At 41.2% G+C, this 18,977-nt stretch overlaps 1 protein-coding gene and 1 long non-coding RNA gene across 7 annotated transcripts in view; one reads left to right on the forward strand and one right to left on the reverse strand.

The window, feature by feature from the left end:
* Window positions 1–1,836: 1,836 nt before the first annotated feature.
* Window positions 1,837–7,622, reverse strand: LOC147799019 (uncharacterized). Of its 2 annotated transcripts, XR_015425169.1 has the most exons (4): window positions 7,482–7,622; window positions 4,788–4,943; window positions 4,162–4,403; window positions 1,837–2,042 (listed from the first exon to the last, which is right to left on the reverse strand). It is a non-coding gene; the product is annotated as an uncharacterized LOC147799019 (long non-coding RNA). The 2 variants fall into 2 exon arrangements; XR_015425168.1 differs by lacking the exon at window positions 1,837–2,042 and having other exon boundaries at window positions 3,639–4,403.
* Window positions 7,535–18,977, forward strand: part of LOC110982935 (myocyte-specific enhancer factor 2C-like) — a 43,129-nt gene continuing 31,686 nt past the window's right edge. For 2 of the 5 annotated variants that reach the window (XM_022241738.2, XM_087136527.1), the window contains exon 1: window positions 7,636–7,822. The gene's annotated coding sequence lies outside the window, so the exon portion shown is untranslated. Of the gene's footprint in view, window positions 7,901–14,760; window positions 14,892–18,977 lie in introns of those variants that run through there. The other 3 variants (XM_087136526.1, XM_022241740.2, XM_022241741.2) reach the window with 3 other exon arrangements.

Raw genomic sequence — 18,977 nt, forward strand, 5'->3', positions numbered from 1 at the left:
TTAAAGTGTGTTTTGAAAGACCTTGATTCATGCATGTTGCCCGAAGGCCCATTCACATGAATGTTGAAAACACGGGTCTCGTTTGATGAAATCACAATGATATCGCAAATACAGGGATACCTGTGTGCTTGTCGCAAGGATCAAGACCTCCAAAAGTACACAGAGTCTGCATCAATGTGAAATCTGTGTACTGTGTCAACAGTATTGGTCGTGTGAATGTTAAGTGTGCAATTTTTGCGAGGATACCGGTAGAATCTGCCGCCTATCCTGCTGGTATTGAGCTTAATTCGCAAAAGGAATCCTACATGTAAGTTATGTTATAAAGTGTTACTACATGTACCGGTACTGGGCACCACCGTACGTTGTTGAGCAAAAGTGCTTGTACTCAAGTTCTAGCCAGGAACTATTTTTTATGATGCTTATACTCACACTCGTACTCAAATGTCAAAGCACTCATACATTGTACATGTACTTTTATTCAGGCAGCAAAGTACTTGAACTCGACATGTCCAACTTAAAGTCGATCATCAAGGTACGGTAGTTATACTCAAATAAAAAACTCGATAAAATAATTGTACTGATTAAAAAATTGTACATGTACAAAGCTCGGGACTTTAAACTAATTTTACTAATTTTATTAAATGACCTACCGGTAAGCTTTCATGTCTGTAAGCTGTGCACCACCACATTTCCTTGGAAAACACTTTTGATTTGGGACTGCAAATTGTGAATAAAAAGTGATTGCAATTTGTCGAAAACCGCTTACAAAAATGATACTTTTTTTAGCTTATGTTAGTAACACTTACATGTACTTGCTGACTTCAAACACAATGTACTTGGACTCATTTCCATGCTTGAAGTACTTGTACCCCGGTATTTGTACTCAGAAATCCATGACTTGTCCTCAGTTTGCAAAGTATTCGGACGTTGAAGTACCGGTGAAATTATACTCTAAGTACTCGGCAAACAAGCACTCAACTTCACGGCCTTGCATTGTACAATCTTTGATGGCAACAATGCTATTAATAACCGGCAGTGAAAATTGTTGCTAATGTGGCTACTCGTCAGTAGCGATATGATGAACAAACAATGACGAGGACTGTCATGAAAGGAAGAATTGGAGGACAGAGGTTCATTTCATAGTGCTAGTACCAGGTACGTGTATGTACATGTAGGGCAGCCCCTAAAGGGGAATGTTGTTTCGTCACCAACTTCATGCGCAACTGTTGTTGACAGTTTGCATTAGAAGAGCACAAGCATGTGGTGGGATAATTGCTAGTACCCTAGTACCACTGTTTAAAGAATATCACGGTACCAGTGATACAAATGGGACAAAACGGAACATTGGCTAACTTGCTGTGTAGTCCTTTGCGTCAGACAGATTTGTGTTTACAGTGCTCATGTGAAATGAAAAAAGAAAAATGTAAAGAGTTTGAAAGGCGTTCAATATGCCCGTGCTTGTGTAAGGAAATTTGCATTATTCAATGTCAGGCATTCCAACTCCACCAAAATTAAAACTTGATCAGGTAAGGTCCCCTTGACTGGTTAACATTATTTTCTATGGATCCTTGGACATTGAAGATTTTTTTCTTCAGAAACTCAAATTCTGGTTTTACTGCCAATGTGAACCTTAAAGCTGAAAGCTCACATGGCTTTAGCACTCTGAGATCACACCGTTTCACAGGGAACTCCATACACTTACATGTACACCTGTAGGTTTAACAAAATATCCATCACCTAGTCTAGTATCTGTGCCACATCAGTACACATGTAAGTACCGGTAGTCAGTGCCCGCAGTGTGGCCTCTGTGAGACATGTAGTTCAGGGATCCCCTCTTTTATTTTTATCCTTATTATTCAAAACTGTGCAATAAAAAGCAATGGCCTGTTTACAAGAATAGAAGTGCTGGTAGCCGGAGCAGATGTTGCAACAGTTTTTGTAGTACCTTCTTGCAGTCCTGTGCCAAATACCGGTACTAGTCCGGGCAGACTATTAGGATTAGTCCTAACAGGTGCTTCTTTACTACTGTAGTTACTGGAGACCTGTGGTCATAAAAATGTAATTAGTGGAGTATTGCAGAAAAGGGTTGCTGTGGTGGAACGGCTGGTCATCAGGAATTTGTGATCTGTTCTTTTCTTCTTAACTTTGTCAAACTTGCTTTTTGACATTTTCTAGGTTTTAAATTTACTCCTTTGCAGTGCTGTTCATTAGCATTATGTCACTTTTCAGCAATAGAGTCCGAACACAAATCTGAAAAAGAAGTTGCTGTTGTCTACAAATGTTCTGTTGCAGTTACGTTCGTGTAGATAAGTTGTGTGGATTCTGAGAATATCGTTTACAGAATGTGCATACAGTGTTGGATCTATAAGTATGCATATACACTGTATACAAACATTGTGAAGTGTAAGGAGATTCAACCCGTTTTTGCGCAGCTTGCATCTGTGGACATGTACATGTACGAGTATGTACGTACATGTACACGTATGTACGGTGGGCCTACTGGTTGCAACGTTGCCTGAAATGCTTTGAAGGACGCAACATACATGTACCGGGTATATTGCGCAAAGTACTGGTGGTGGTATCTGTACAGTACCTGTGCTGGCTTATCAGTGAGATTAGAAGTTGGAGATTTCTGTAGTTTCTGCATTTGATGCATTTGTCAAAGTGCACGTACATGTACCAATTAAATCCCATCCTGGAACCCCCCCTTTTTTTTCTGATTGCGCGGAGCTGTCTGAATGGCCATTTAATCTCTACAATCAGGCAGAGCTGTTTTCGTTCTGCCAAGCGCAAGTAATTGGGACTGTATCACTTCCACTGTAAACTGTAAACATTTATTTGCCTACAGCTGTGATCAGGTTTATCCCCAGCAGCCTTCTGTTATATGCGAATGAATGTGCAACTGATGGGATTAACGATAAGATTGTTCCTGTGTTTGTCATTGGGTTGTTTGCGTGCATATAGAGCTTTGACAAAGGCTGTCCAGAAATCCCAAGTACTTTACCCCTTCTTGCAGATTGTTTTGGAAGTTGTTCCATCAGCGATTTTGTGTACATTTTTTTGACTTGTACAGTGTACATGTACAACATACTGAATGTAGTAATACAATGTGCCGATTTGCACCTGATAAAAAGACATGAGTGCTGACATGAGTTTAGTGTACACTCTCAGATTTACATACTGTAAAACCCTCCTCGTACAGTGTACTCGGTAGAAGAGCCCCAACCTGTCAAATTTGGAATTTTTAAAAGTGCATGTAAACTTGCCGTGTTGTTACCATCCCAAAATCGATGGAGATTTTAATTGATCCATACATGTACCGGTATGTAGTACTAAAGTGAAGAGGGGTTGCTTTGCCGAAGTGCTTTTAAACCCACTGAAATAATTCACATGTAAGTCAGGTTTTTCTGCCCTTCATTTAAAAGTCATCACCATACCGGTTTTTGGTTTTGGGGGTGTATCAAATGAATTCCATTATCCTAGGAACCTGTTGCGTTTTTACCAACGCCAGGCCTTGATTGGTTACCCAATATGGTTCCACCTTGCTGTGTTGCCTGCTTGACCAGAGCTTCTATAAACACCCCATGGCGGTCTCCAAACAACAAGGTTGGGAACCAGACACAGAAGAAAAGGCTGTCTTTGTCAGTGTTGAGACCTACATGTACCGTACATGTACATGTTCATGTGTACCACAATGTATTCCTTCTTAACACAACTCCACTTTTTTTTTTTCAAATTCTAAAGGCTGATTTCAGACCATGTTTCACTAACCAACTTTGCACTTGTGTACATAAGCAGTGTTACCGGTACCTGCCCAACCCAAACTCCACCCCTCTTGATGATTCAAACAACAATTTGTGCATTGTCTTTGAATGATTCAGGCACTTATAATAGTTTTACATAAAGTTTCCTGGTCCATCAGGGGAGCAATTTCAAGCACTGACATGTACATTATTATAAAGATGTATGGCACGATAGGGTATTTAGGAAAATATATTTTAGATGGTTCAGTTCATAATTTGTAGCGTAGTAGCAAAAAACTGTGAATTCAGGGTATGAAAACCTGCTCAGTTAAGCAGTTATTTATGCATCAGAAATGGGAGGATACTAATTTCAGTAGACATATCATTAGACGTCATCATTCAGTAGATGTACCGGTACCTGTAACTACTGTATCAGCAAATCAGAAGCAACTGGTTCTGTTATAATTGCTGATCTTTCCCGCTGTGTTGAGAAAACTGTATGCCTGTGGTTGACGCATCCCCACTGAGTGAAAATCACAGGCCGAGGGGACTTGTTACCCATGGGAGAGCTACACTGTACATGCACTGGTGGTCGTGGGTGTCTCAGGAGGGAAAAAAGGAAGCTCTCTCAGTGGAGATCTTGTGGCTTCTGAAGCCGTGCTGGAGAGAAATGTCAAAAGGATTAATCACCAACGATGGCCAAATCGTGTGGGTCCTGTGAAATTGTGTATGGTAATACAAGGGTAGACCTTCAGAGTTGCATGTATATGGATGATGGCTGTGGATTATCACTTGATCAAACAGGTGTATGTGGGAAATGATGTCAGCAGTAAATGTATACGCAATGTACCAGTACTTTTGGGGCTTTAATTTTAGACAGCTCTGTGATTTTGTTCACAGTAAACTTCACCCTGCTTGTTGGGCAGTGTTACGTAAGAAAGGCCCACACAGACGAGTATATGTACTGACAGAATGGTTGGTCTAGACGTGTACGTGGATGATGTGTTTGCCGGTAACGGCAAATGCCAATCTGTTGTCTTTTACCTTTTTTAGTTGTCACTCGTAGTCTTGACGTATTGCATTTGTGATCCGAATTCAGGTCCCTTTTTTATGAGTCTGTAGATAACAACTAGAGTACCAGTAGAAGAGCTGTGTTTACTGGACATTTTATATCACCTCAATGTTCATCGGGATGGCCAACTAAGAGACAAACCAAATCAAAGATTTCATTATGCTCCAAGTAATATTTAAGCAATAAACCCCCCCCCAATAAAAAAACCAAGTGGCTTCTGTTGAAGACCCGTTTTGTGGGATACAGTCACGTATCACATATGCCGTGACTGAGGGCCTGCATACGTGTCCATGTATGCAGTTTTTTTCTTCTTTTTAATTACTGCTGATATCTTCATTTATGTAAGTGATCTCCGGGTTAAAGAGCAAAAAAAAAAAAAAAAAACTGCCAACAATTTGCAAGCATTAGTCAGTCCTGGGGCACGCAAACCTCGGTCATTTAGTCGGATGATCTCTGGGCACCAACAGAAATCACAGTTGGTGCTTGTTATCAGCTACATAGTCTTGGTCATTGCTATCAGCATCAGGTTGGCATGCTCGGGTCAGGCGAGTGATGGGCAGAGTGTGACCTGCTAAAAATAGCAGTCCGGAGTTTGTTTAAGTGATGGGATTCCTGATTCCGTATTTAAACACAAAAGGTGGTTCCTTCCACAAAACTATTTGTGAACAAAGTACCTCTGCTTTCACTTCAACGCGACGTGATATCTGAGGAAAACCAGAAAATATTCATCTAACAGTCCAAACAGCTTGATAAAGTTTATGAGGTTCTGCATTGACGGACTTGTGCCTTGTGTGTGCAAGTATCTTGTCCCTGAAAACCATCTGCATTGTACATACAAGCCCCAGATACCAAGGGGTACATGTAGGATACCTGGCTACACTCTCAGTGTGGTCAGTTGGCAATTTGGTGGTTTATGTACCTCTCTCCATCTATTTACTTTGGTCTGGCGGTGGCAGTGCTGGCCATTGTATCCCACATGTGTGTAATTGTTTTCACTTTGCTCACCATGTGCATCTCTTCCAAGCATGGGTATTACCATTCATTATATTGTCTCTGCTGACAAATAGGAGGGCTTGGGTCCGAATGGCTGCTTGAGCAATAATCTCCAACTTTGTGAAGTTACTTTTGTTACTCCTTGCTAGATGGGAAGAGCAAGTACATGTATGTTGTACTTGGGCGCGATCCGTCTAGTTACAATATATAGCACATTCATGCAATTGTCATGATTGTGTTACATCATCAGTCAATCCCGTATGAAATCTCCAACTGAATGTCTCTTTTTAAAACATTGCATGTCTTTTTTACAAAACTGTCTTCCACAACATTACGGTAGCAAGAAAATGCATTAGTATTTACATGAACTAACCTACCAATACATACTGTATAGCAAGATTGAGTAATTACGTAGATTGACTGTTTGCGCCCAACACCTATAAAACCTGTCATCAGAAGGGTGATTGTTGCTTTCTGGAAAAGTCTACCCCCCTGGCATGAAGTGCATAATGCAGTGCAGCCCCCCCAAAGAAAAAAACGTTATGCCTGTTGAACATCACTGAATTTTGTTTAGCTTTTGATCAGGACCGACTGTATGAAACTTGGCGATTGAAGGCAGTGTACTGGATTACAGATGAATGAAAAAGATTTAACTCATTGAACATGTACACACAATGCGTGTGTACGACAATTATAGTACTTTTTAGTGTGAAGACCTGCATGTGTGTGGATAATCCTTGGGCATACAGTGCAGGGCAGCGCACTGTGTATGGATGATGCTTCACTGCTCACAGTTTTCAGGAAATTGGTTGCAGTTCCGTTACTAGTCAAATATCACATACACGCACTCCGTGTCACATTTCAGAATCACTGACCCTTGCAGAAGACTTCAGTGAAAATCATCAGTTTCCTATGCAGGCTCTTGATGCTTCATGTACAAATGTACAATACAATAAAAACTGTACATGCACCAGTACATACATGTACATGTACATAGGCACATGCTTTGCACCATATAATCTTGTGCTTTGGGATGTTCCACTGTAAAACGAAGGGGGTGACAAGAACTGGGTACTACACCCCTCCCCCATGAACACTCAAATAGCTGTATGCAGACATGTTCACTTATGAATTACTGAACAATGACAAACTTGTACATGTACATATATGTATACCTTGGAGCGTATTTGAGAAGTGTATAAGTACACCTAAAAGTAGATTGTACGTATTCAGGTGATTACTGTAAGCATGAGGACTCAGCTTGTGGCAAGTTTTCACAACTCATGGTGTCTCTCCAGACAGTACAGTAGCTACTGAATCAGTGGCCAGCCATGCTTTGACGTACATTGGTCAGTGAGTCAAGAGAGCATGCATACAGGTACATACAACCCGCCACCAACCAACAAGCCTGACATTTGGCTCCCTGGATAGGATGAATTCATGCAGCTAGTGCACGGTGGTGCCCGCCGCCATGAATTATTCATGAGGTAGCCGGGTGTTTGACATCATTGCGTGTGACTCGGGCACTCACTGGATTACTGTGTTGCACACAAGAGAGCTGATTGCATTCATGCAGCAGCACAGTTTCCGTGAGACGCATGCATATAATGTACATGTACATGTAGAGTGTGTAACAAATAGCATAGTACAGTCGGGTACACACACACACTCACTGTTTTTTAGGAACTCCGTAACATTTGCTGCATTCACTGCAGTTGTGCATTTACTACTGCTGTGTGTACAACTGCTAGGCAGAGCAAAGGAAACTTGCCCGGGAACACGGTGATAACATGCTGGAATGGAGCACATGAGGACATCCAAGAGCCAGACAACGTACCAATGTTGACAGCCCCTCACTCCAAGTGGTAAATGATATCTTGTCTCCTTGTCGGCACTCAAGATAGTAACTCTGCCAGCTCAGGAGTTTATAAATACATCTGGCCGTCCGAGATCTGTATCACGCAGCAGCTCGCCAGTTCTTATTTTCTGAATCACGTCGGCCCATCAAGTTCAAGTACGTACATTCTGTGGTGCTGATTAGAGCAATGTAGACAAGTGCAATGGATAAGACAGCCATTTTTTGTTGAATAAGGTTAGTTGTGCTGGGAAGATGAAAGTTGTCCGAACATATACATGTACGTACTGTACATGTACATATATAACGAGTGTGAAAGAGAGTTACATTTGTACACACTCAGAATGTAACCAAAATTTACTGTATTACAAACCGTGTCAGTTGACCTGAGAAGTCGACACATGTAGTAAACTCCTTTCAACTCATCGGCAGCATATTGATAGTGAATTCATTTTTAATCCTTTTTGAAGAAGTTTCAGTAATTTGAGTCCTTTTTATGTTCATGTAAAGTGAAGTATGCCATTACAACATGTACATGTACTATGGTTATTGCAGTTCAGCATCAAGCAACTTATACCTGACACACTAACGTCAAATGCACCAAAACTGTATTTCATGCGTGTGAATGTGTGGTCATGACGTATATGTACAGTACATGTGTGCTTGTACTGCACATTGTGCATGTTCTTTTTCTTGTACACTTTCAGTTGAAGTTTACAAAAGATTCCTGTGAATATGGAAAATTTAGAAGTGAACAAGGAAAAACAATACACTGTCTGCTAGCGTGATGTCTCACTATGTGCAAGAGAGTCTGAAATCTGTTATCAAACTCCCTCATGCCAAAAAATTGCACTGACATTTAGGGGGATCCCTGTTAGGGTATAATGCCGCATGTACATGTATGTGCATGTATGTACATGTACTATCGGAGAATTATGTACCATATATGTTCAACAATCCATGCCATGCCCATGTAAACTATTATCTAGTCGGAGTGGTATATTTCCTTGAAACACTGCTTTCCATACAAGTCCGTGCCACATCCACCGTGCATGTTTATAGGTGAGTGGCGTTTTCCTCTTGTACTCTGTAGTTTAGTGTCATGCAATGTGTTTTCCGGCTGCAGTTCCTGCTTTTCGGAAGTGGTCCCTGTTCTTCTAAGGCCAAGCATTTATACCATATGGGTGAGATGGGGTTCTCTGAGTTCGCAGAATCCTTAGCCCAGTGGGGATTGCTCTGCTTGGTGTGCTGTCTTTGTCAACATGGAAAGTCTGCAGACCTACTACTAGTGGGATATTTACACACATACATGTACATGTCAAGTGTAGAGTATCCATAACGTTTTCAGTGAACAAAATTTCCCACTGAGACCAGAATTAAACTTGCTGCTTACTCCGTTACCGTAACACTTTCTGAGATTTTAACTTTTTTTGTTGAAACTTGGAAAAGCAGCACTTCTCGATGATATCAAATGTCATTGTTATGGATGGCAGTCTCCCGTGGAGTGTCCCAGTGTTCTTGGAAAAGCACCATTGGTGAATATCTGCCCTTTGCACAGGAGATCTTTGGCCTGCTGTGTCGCTCTGTTGAGTTTTTTCTGAATACTGTGAATAGGAAACATATGTTGCCGTGTAGCACTTGGTAAGAGGTAACTTAATCATTTATTTGTTAGTCAAAAACTTTATTTGGAGTAAGGATAAACCGCCCTTTACAGTGTCATTTTAGCACTCTCACCTTGTAGAATGATAAATAAAACATTGGAAGAAATTTTCATGTTTTTTACCCAGCCAATTTTAATTTAATGAACTGGACGAGAGACAGTGTTTCTAATATAAGGGACCTCATCATATTTTGTAGCATGTTCACAACACAGTGAGCTTTTAGACTTAATAATAATGATCAAGGCCTGCTGGTCTTTTGTTTGGTTCTGTTTCAGAGTATGTGCACAGAATGAAAGGTGAAATACCATAGGTGTTCAATAATAAATCACTGTGAAAAGAACTTGGAACCTTCAGTTTGAAATAAACTGGAAAAACCATGGCAATCTGTTAGTCTTTGTTACACATGTTCTATGTGTTGCCATGAAAGCAGACAAATACAGGTACAATGCATTTTTTGCCTCTGCATTGTGCCTGACAGCATTTGAATGAGCAGAAGGACAAAGCATTCGTCAGACGTTAACGAACCCTTGCAGAGATTTTTTTTCCACGTGTCTAATGTTGAATGAATACACCATGTTTTGCTCTGCCTTGTATTTGTTCAATTTGGAGTCATGGTTTCAAGTGTACGGAAGTTTCACACTTTTACAAGCCTACATGTACTAGTGTGGTGTTTCAAACTGTTCTCCAAACTTGGGAAGCCATAGCAAAAAAAGGTCTAATTTTACATGGTACAATGGCCATTTTGAATGGAGAAACTTTGTGTCGAACAGAATCCATTTTCCAACTGGCCAATTCCACTGATCGTCTCCTATTGACCCTATGGTCGAGTTCGGGCGGCCTGTTCTTGACATGGGTTTCTTGTTCTCGCGCTCGAACAGCGGGAACACGACTTAAGAACACTGTTCTCGGAACAGGATCACACACCACCTCCTCGTCAGGGTTTTACAGGAACACACGGAAAAACTCGTGAGATTTTGATTTTTGAACAGCTGCAAAAAGTACATGTAGAGAGAGGGCTCCCAAATCCATAGACCATGTAGACAATGGGAAGTTTTGCAAAATTAACATTAATTATTTTCCGTAACACAGAAATGAATGTTCCTGTTTATATAGAAAAGAATACAGCCCATCCAAACCTTACATGTAACTCTTGAATAACATATAGATGCCGCCATGTTGCATGTTGCATGCAATAACGGGTTGTTTGTTCCCGGCGTTCGAGCGGCCGACCCACGAACAACAAATCGAGCTGTTGGTGAACATACCGGAACAAGCCGCCCGAACTCAGCCATTGGTACCAGGACATGCACATGTGCTTGTCGCTGTAAACAAGTTGGCTGAATTTAGTCACCAGTGAGTTTATTTATTTCTAATTGACCGTTTAACCAGTGTGCAGGTGTTCCTTATTTATTGTCAAGATAACACTCTATCGGTGATGGTAGAGGGATCATTTTTATCATAAGCTCTTCCTGTGAGTAGGTGCGGTTGGTGTGCCACGTACATGCTGATCATACCCTAACCAGACTAGCCACAAAATTAAAATGACTTCATTTAATCTGGCCAGTTTGCATTATATGCGGATATGGAAACTTGGCTCCTGCCACAAATCTGCTTTCAGTCATACATGTACCGGTGTTGCTGTACGGGATAACTGATTGGACATCCCGTGATACATGGGCCATCAGGTCAGGTGTATTTGAAACACAAATGCTGTCAACACATTGAGAACCAAGTTTATGCCACATGGAAACGTTCTTTGGGAAGTTACGCACCTGCACTTGTACGTGTTCCAGACGTGGCGGATCATGGGCAATGTGCATGAAAAGCTGAAATTGTGTGTTGGCGTCTTCTTCATGTACATGTACCATAGGTCATTGGTCATTGGTCATTCTCCTGCAGTGCTGGTATAGTGGCTGTAGAACTGTTCCCTAGACGTTTTCACGTGGTAATATGTGTAAATGCACGTCTTTTTCTGGCATTTACATGTATGTACCAGTAAACATGCATATTACGGGAATGCATGAACGTAATTGTTTGTGTACTTACAGAGTACCGGAGCGAATACGTCACCTGCACAATTGGTATGTGTGTAAAAGGCATTTGTACTAGAACCAGTGCATGAACCAACACGCACGCGTACCGTAATCCATTCCGTTGTGCTGCACGTTCTGTTTTACAGTGACGTCACACTTCGCTACTCTATTAGGGAGTAATCTGATATATCCTTGTGCTATACCCAGAAAACCTGAATTTGAACTTGCACATGAACATGTAACGGTACACATATATACTACATGTACATGTAGCATATGGAAGTATTGGCGATGAATTCTCAGAACCAAGGTGACAAATGAGCCCAAATAAGGTCTGGCCCACAAACAACAACAGAAGTTAAAAACCAGTCGATTTTGTTCGTATTGACTCACTGGTCGCACTGTTGCTGATCAAACATGTACATGTACCTGCTCAGGCTGTCTTGGTAAAGTAGAGCTTGCCTCGGGAGAGTAAAGCCTGCAGTTATGGACACAGGATGTACATGTACATGTATCAGTACATGTACATGTACCTGTGTGGAAGGAGTGAATTAACATTCCAATCTCCTTCCCCAAAGTACTGGTACTTTTTTATGAAGAATAGATAAGCTATACATACAACCACAAGTTTTGGAACCAAAATGTCCCACTTAACCCCCAACCCCACCCCACCCCCATCCTACCCCACCCCACCCCCATCCCACCCTTCCTCAGAAGTGGGTCGTGGTTCTGTCGGGATACGGTACATGTACATTGTAAATCAAATGGCCCTTAGGGCAAGCAGTAGACTTTATTATCGGAGTCAGTCACATCGAACATTTCATTTTGAAAATGAAAGAGTAGAAATGGAAGCAGTAAAATAAAATTACACCATAAGTTAATTCCTGTGTACTCGGAGAAATAATTGAAAACTGATGATTAAACATATTTTTATTAAAATGTTTGAGCTTACACATGTACATGTATGAAAAACGTCAACTTGAAAGGGTGGTCACTGGCACCATCCCATTCTACAGTCTACAAACGTTAAATAGATTCAGGGAACACTCCTGATCAGAAATGGCTTCCTTGTGAATAAAGTCTGTTGTGAAATCTACGGGATAATGATTAAAGCTGGTATGTATACAGACAAGGAGCCTGTGTGCACCAGGACATTGAAGGGCATTTCCAGGAATTCACCTGTACAGGGCCTATACCTGTCTCATTATGGTCTATAGCACTTGTAATGTGTTTGTGTTGGAACAAGGCCGGCTATTGTTAGACGCTCGCTTCAGTGGTCATTGGACTCTGGCCAAGTGAACCATCCAAATGACCAGTGGCAAACTGCCTTGAGACCCAAGGGATCGATGGGGATCAATGCTGACCCATTGTTGGGTGATGTGTTACTGACATACTGGTAGTGGCTACTTCAAAATTGGACGTTCGATGATTTTTGCACCAGTGATATTGTTTTGTGTGTACTGCCATACGTTGGTTGAGTTATTTCAAGTTTGTGTTTGGTTGGCAGGTACCAGTACACGTACTGTACACAGGCAGAAGCGTCTGTGATGGAGAGTATGAGTACAAAATTTGTGAATAAATTTCAAAAATATTTTTATTTGCAAAGATGAACAATTCTTGGACATTCCTTTAAAAATGAATTTTGCGTCTACATGTACATTTGACATTTTGCCTTTGTCGTGCAGTTGCACCTTATACATGTAAATGCATATATTCACTGAATCGTCCATACGGAAGCTGTTGATTGTGTGGGCTCTCAGCATTGCATGGAAAAGAATGAAAACAATTGAAGAGGAAAGGACCCTGTTCATTTATAGTCACCCCCCATATGAGGCTAGTTGCGTGCATAGATTGGCATGTGGCCATATTCAGGCGTGCACTGGAGCCTGGGGTGAGGGGGGGGAGGTGTGTAAGATAGGTCCAGACTTGCTAAGAGTGTTTGGAAACAATTACGGGAGTGCCAGACATTGAAATTCCAATTTTTAACTTCCAATTGCGACTGATTTTCATTCTCCACATTCTCAAAGTCAAAGCTCAGCGCATTTCGGGAGAAAGAAATTCAGGTCCCAGTCATCAGACGCGTGCGGGACTGTTGGGAGAAGCAAGATCTAATGGCAGGAAACACACATATATTGATAAAAGCCTGTGGAATTCCTGCCAGAACACACCGACACACGCCCGCCATTGGCCAGCTGTGTGGCCTCCCACATTGTTGTCATTGCAGCGTGTGCTGAACCGATGAAACCAATCTCTGTTCAGTGCTTGGGCAAAGCAGATTAGAGTGAACTGATCCAGCTTTTCACCGTGTGGAATTTCAACAGATGCGGCATGTTCTTTCTTTCTTTTTTTTTTTAAATCTGAAATCACATGTAACGACATGTGAAAGTAACCCCAAGATTCTCTGAAGAATATACAATGTATATTCACAAAGTATATTCAGTGCATTCATTAATACATTAATTACCAACTTCACGTAGCTACCGGTACACTGCATCTGGAAGGTACAATGTAGCTAATTTACATACATGTGCATTGCCAATACCCATGTTTGACATGTTTATTTTCATGTAGTTTTAATTGTCTGAAGTATCTACATGTACATGTACATGTGGCATAGATTATCAGATTGTCATGTCTGTCATGTTACGTCCCATGGAGTTAAATTTTAATGATTATTCCATGTCAGCAATGAGATTCTAGTACATGTGCATAATGCAAGGTGTAACTCAGAAACAGGTATGCAAAAATGTCACACTTTTGGACCCCAGAGTTATAGAATGAGCATGTACTGGTACACTGTTCATATCAAAAGTTACTCAGGTACATGTGTCTACTGGAGGGAGGGGGGAGTAATGTCTACCTTGTACCCAGGACATGCTGGGTTCAGCACCTGCAGTTCAATCAATCAGGTCGGAAACACATTTATTTGGTTCCTGGCCTTAATTTGTGTCATTATCCAAGATGTTTGCTTTCTAATTTCAGTTTCATGGAAGAGGATATGGAGTCAGTGACGCCAGAACCACTTCCTGTCAGAGCTAGCCCCTCCCCCATTTTGTTTCAGAGGAAATCTCTCAACTTAAATGACGATATGAAGTGAAATCTGTAGATCCGTTCCAACTGACATTTCGTAACCACTACGTTCGAATCATTTCAAAGGAAAAAAGAGGAGGAACCAAAACTTCACTTTCCTAACATGCACATTTGAAAAAAGAAAAGACAAAAAGCAAAATGCGTAACAGGAATCTGGCCTGCCCACTCACCAACTCATCCATGTGACCGGGGAAACCCCTTTCTAATTTTAGAATTTATTTTAATTATAGCCGTTGGCAGACTTCTCCTCTCGCTTCGCCTTCTCCCAGTACGAGTCGATGGCCATAAATGCAAACTAATGTACACTGTACTTGTGTATTTTTAGAGCACGCTGAGCTGTACATGCACTGGTACTTCTGATAATGGCAGGGTAGTCTTCATAGAAGATTTCCGAGTGGTACACCAAACCTTCCATGAGAGAACCGTGTAGTGAGATGGCGGTGGGTTAGTACTGTTCATGCTCTGTACTTGTACATGTACCGGTATCTTGGCCAGATGGTTTGGAATGTCGAATTTGGTTAACTAGCTGAGAATTATGGACATTCAAGCTTTGGTACTGTCAAATACATGTATTACTACGTAGACATAAATTGTTATGTTGAAGTTTGAAATTAAACAGTGGAAATAACAGTTAAATACATTTCAATTCTACCTACTCGTGAAATTTTTTTAAAATAAAATTCTTTGCCGTATAAGTATTTATATTCGATGTTCACTATGCAAAACAAAAAAATATTCAAAAGAGGTAAAAATATGTTGAAAGGACACTTACATGTACATGTAGTTCAATGTGTTTTCATGCAGACAACTATGTGTTACAATATAAACAAGACCTATTAGCAGCCACATGTACTTTCATTGAAAGTGGCAAAAACGGGAAGTGTTTCCATCCTCACCCCCAGTAGAAAGTCCTTTCATCAATGCTTTTCAGTTTTAGAAGTCAACAATTTACAGCGTGGTAGGCTTGAGTCACTTGACTTGGATGCAAATCAGACTCAAGTCGCTATTCTTGTGACTTTGACTCGCAAACTGTGACGTGACTTAGGACTTAAGCATTATGACTTGTTACCAAAAACTGCAAGTTAGCAAACTACTCAATTGAACCCATTAAAGTTTTAAATTAGGCCCGCACTCTGGAAAAAATCAGCGTAGGACTTTGTTCGACTTGGGACTTCTACTTCAGTCTTGTCTGCACACATTGCGAGAAATGGCTCGTACTTGGACAAAAAGACTCGTGACTTGCTTATGTTTGGACCAAATTGACTTGTGACTTGACTTGACCTGTGATCAAATGACTTTTGGCTGGACCCATTGACTTTTGACTCCGCTTAGACATGCAAAAATTGACTTGCTACTGGTACTATCTCTGACAGTTACCGGTACCATCCAGTGTCTGTTCTCACCAAACCAGGAGACAACTTATACTATGACAAGCTTTCATACTGTGTGTTCTTTTCAGAATTGTTCGATGATGTGACATAGTGCTGAAGCAATCAACATGTACAATGTATAGTCCGTACATGTATACATATATATGGACATGCAGTGTACTTTTATTGTGTCTTTGTTGGTACCAGTTGTTGGTTGGTTCCAGTTTGTGTTGAATCATGATACGGTACATGTACATTCATGCATAGCATACACTCATATGGACTATTACACTGTTAGAAGTACATGTACACTAAATACATACCAGTGTGTCTGTTCAATAACAATGTGCTACAATGTAGGTACATGATTAGACTGGTATGGGGTATGCCTACATGTACGTGTACTCAGTCTAATGTTCCCACCAGTCAAAACTTCCTGCTTTGCTCCTTGTCATGCCCTAGAAAGTAGAATGTGCGCAACTTGCACATTGTGAAGTTAACATACATGTACAAGTACATGTACATGTATGCACGTGGGCCTTGGGGAAAAGTGTGCCTGATCCCCCTATTAAATTGGTTTCCCCCCATCTGCCTATCTCTCCCCGTGTTTTTCAGGTGGCCACGTCGAGTCTGTGTTTTCACGTCACGAGAATAACAGGTTGTTTACCATACATTCATTTCTCCTCCACCAGACTCAAACTTCCTGGAAAAATAACTGGCGGGTTCCCTTCCCTGCGTGGTGCCCGTGAGCCTGGGACAAAGCAGTGTGCACTGTCTGTGTGGGGGCTGCATGGTGTGGACACTGTACATGTACATACTGTAGACATACAGTGCACAGATGGGTTGATGTTTGTGATGAGGTTGTCTGGGAACTTTATCAGTACCCCTCGAGCCTCATCCCGTACGTGTTCACATTGTGGAGGTGGGGTGTCTCTGAATGTGGAAGCAGCCTCTTACCGGTACCGGTACATGTATGCACAGGTATGCAGGAGTCTGGAGAATGAGTACATGTCGGGCATTTGTGGGGTCGGAGTTTTGCATACCCTGCCAAAATTCTCGTTATCGGGATAATCAGAGTTGTTATATGTGGGACTTTTGTGTGTTACTCCCAGCATTCGAGGTCCTCACAATAATCAGAGTTGTTATATGTGGGACTTTTGTGTGTTACTCCCAGCATTCGAGGTCCTCACAATAATCAGAGTTGTTACATGTGGGACTTTTGTGTGTTACTCCCAACATTCGAGGTCCTCACAATAATCAGAGTTGTTATATGTGGGACTTTTGTGTGTTACTCCCAGCATTCGAGGTCCTCACAATAATCAGAGTTGTTATATGTGGGACTTTTGTGTGTTACTCCCAGCATTCGAGGTCCTCACAATAATCAGAGTTGTTATATGTGGGACTTTTGTGTGTTACTCCCAGCATTCGAGGTCCTCACAATGCAACATACCTGTACATGTACCGGCACTAGTACATGTATGTACGTTTTGGTCCCACAATTCAAAGAAAGCATCTTTACCATGGATTATGAACAGTACTGTTCTGTACAAGGTAAAACTGTATTACGTGTGTGAATCGGCAGAGACAAACAAGTGACAAGTCTGAATAGATTTATAAGCCAAAAATTTTCATTGATTCAGAACTATTTTTTATGCACTAGGGGAGCAGATTTTCCACACTGCAGTACTGAATATTCATGTTATCACCCACTTTTTTGCATACATTTACATGTAGATCTTGCTACACGTACTGGTCCATGCACTTGTGATACATGTTCATGTATGCAGTTTAAGCGCCAAAACTAATCACAGCATGTTGTATCCTGTTGACCTTCCAGGAGCAGATAGTATCAAAGGCTGGTTGACAAAGTCATGCCGTTTACAGATTGCTCTGTAGGTTGCAAAGTCAGGATGTTATACTTGAACCTTGGCATTCATGTACATGTACCAGAACATGTGCTTCAGTACAGCTTGACGTGTCTTTGGTAGATGGGAGAACAACTTGTATTGAGTGCCAGGATTGAGAAATCAGAAAAAAAAAAGAAGTTGCAAGTTGTCAAGGGAACATGTGAATAGGTTTCAATGGAAGTGGCCGTGTTCGCCAGTGGGAACTTATTGCACATTGTCTGGTTGTAACAATAACAATACCATATTTGTACTGGCAGACAGAGAAAGTGAAACTTATATTAAGTGGGCGCAAAAATGAGTACATGTAGGCGTTTCTCTCTATGTGCAGTAAGTTGCAAATGAAAGTTAACCTCAAAAGGGGGACCAATTTTCACACTTTTCCCATCCAGGAAAATGAATATTCATTTCACAATTGTGACAAATTTTCCCTCCAGTGGCAAAAATGTTTACAATTTCTTCCCCTCTGTGAAGAGGAAATTCACAACTTATATCACAAGGGAGAACATTTTACATCTTTTTACACCAGTGGGAAAATGTTCACTCCTTTTGGAGAAAATTTTTCACTGCTTTTTTTTTTTCACAAGTGGGAAAATTTCCCCAAGTTGGAAAATCTTCACAGCTTTCTTCACAAGTAGGAAATTTGCATGTGAATGGGGATTCTTTTCATAATTTTGCATGTGAAGCAAGATATGGGACAGAGAGAACCTCCTCATGCCGCGTGTTGGTCATTGTTTCACTGGACTCTGAGGAATTGTTTTCAGACATCTGGGGGATGTGTTAGATAACAACAGTCTAGAAAGTGTATAGTGATTGGACATGTTGGGGGGATACCCCTCGGTCTCATTTCTTGCTGGATATACAATTTTGCTAGGTTATTTTCATGGGGTTGCGTTTCAATTGCAATGTCCTGCACATGTAGGATGTAATCATGTACATGTATGCTAAAGCCCTTTTCACATGATGACAAAAAGACTTGACGTCAAAAAAACAAAAACATTTTCTCATGCTTGAGAAATCTTACAAAAGGGATATCGTGTGAAAGGTCGCCAATGCTTGAGAGTGACAAGCATTCCTGGTGAATCCTTGAAATATTTTGGAGGAGGTCTGGACCTACAACAAAATCTTCCGCTTATGGAAGATTTCTCGAGCAACCCATGAGAAACGGTCGTGTGAATGGACGCTCTGTTTACTGTACAACGTCCCCTGCGATAACCTACACAGTGCGCATGCGTAGTGACCTGCAACCCCACACA

The sequence above is a fragment of the Acanthaster planci genome, linkage group LG05 (assembly GCF_054643075.1).
Source record: "Acanthaster planci isolate LZ-2023a linkage group LG05, COTS_SCS, whole genome shotgun sequence".
NCBI classification, from domain to species: domain Eukaryota; kingdom Metazoa; phylum Echinodermata; class Asteroidea; order Valvatida; family Acanthasteridae; genus Acanthaster; species Acanthaster planci.